Here is a 1,500-nt window from a genome sequence, read left to right as displayed (position 1 = left end):
TATATATATATATATATATATATATATATATATATATATTACTTCATTGTCTATGGTGCCATTTAGCAGGATAGTTTCCTTATCTCCTTTAATTAGATCTATTTTTGCTTTGCTTTGTCTGAGATTAGGATTGCTACCCCTGGGTTTTTTTTTTATTTATCTGAAGCATAATATATTCTACTCTTGCCTTTTTCCTTTATTCTGTATGTACAACCCTGTTTCAAATGTCATTCACATAAACATGCTGAAGGATTATGGTTTTTAATCTATTCTATCCACCTCAATTTTATGGGAAAGTTCATCCCATTCACATTCACAGTTATGATTACTGTGTCTTTCTCTCCATTCTACCCCTCCCCCCATTCATGCTTTTATTTCTTTCTCTTCTGTTCCCCTTTTCAAAAGGGTTTTGTTTTTGACAACTGCCTCCTTCAATAGTCCCTCCGTATCAGCCCTCCTCACTTTTCTGGCCCTTTTCCCTTACTACTTTTTCTCCCACTTCTAACACCCCCCCCCCCTTTTCTTTCCCCTTTCTCCCACTACTGCCTGTAGGGAAAATTGGATTTCCATACTTAATAAGGTATGTTATTCCCTCCTTGAACCAAATACAATGAGAGTAAAAACTCAAACAATGCTCTTTTCCCTCCCTTCTTTCCCTCTTCTATAATAATATTTTGCATCTCTTCAAATTAGATTCCTATGCTTAACTGAATATGCTACTTTTTCCTTGAACCAAAACCAAGGAGAGTAAAGTTCATTCAATGCTCATCTCCCTCCCTTCTTAAAGTCTCCTATAATATGTTTATGTGCCTCTTCATGTGATATAATTTACCCTTTTCTGCCTCTTCCTTTCTCCTTCTTCCCTTACACTCCCTTTGCACCCCTTACTTAGATTCTTATCATCACATCAGTTACTTTATACCTACTTCCTCCATGTATATCCCTTTTAAATGTCATAATAAATATACAATTCTCAAGAGTAAAAGGTACCATCCTCCCACATTGGGATGTAAACAGTTAGCTCTTATTGAATAACAAGGTTTTCTTTGTTTTTCCTGTTTACCTTTTTATGTCTATTTTGAAGATAACATTTTCAATTGAGTTCTTACCTTTTCATCAGTATGGGTTCAAAGTCCCTTATTTCATTGAATATCCTTCTCCATGCCTGAAATATTATACTCAATTTTGCTAGGTAGTTGATCCTTGGTTGTAATCTAAGCTCCTTTGCCTTACAGTATATCATATTTTTTCCCTTCAATCTGTTAATGTAGAAGCTGCAAGGTCCTGTGTGATCCTGATTGTAGCTCCATGATATTTGAATTGTTTCTTTGTGGCTGCTTGCAGTATTTTCTTCTTTATCTGATAATTCTGGAATTTCCTACAGTATTCCTTGGTGTTTTCAATTTGGGATCTCTTTCAGGAAGTGTGCAGTGAATTCTTTTGATGACTCTTCTAGCCTCTGCTTCTAGGAACTCGGGGCAGTTTTCCTTGATTAATTCT

Source organism: Petaurus breviceps, unplaced genomic scaffold (assembly GCF_028583685.1).
Source record: "Petaurus breviceps papuanus isolate PSGF00001 unplaced genomic scaffold, PetGlider_PUasm1.0 67, whole genome shotgun sequence".
NCBI lineage: Eukaryota > Metazoa > Chordata > Mammalia > Diprotodontia > Petauridae > Petaurus > Petaurus breviceps.
This window is presented reverse-complemented; position numbering follows the sequence as displayed.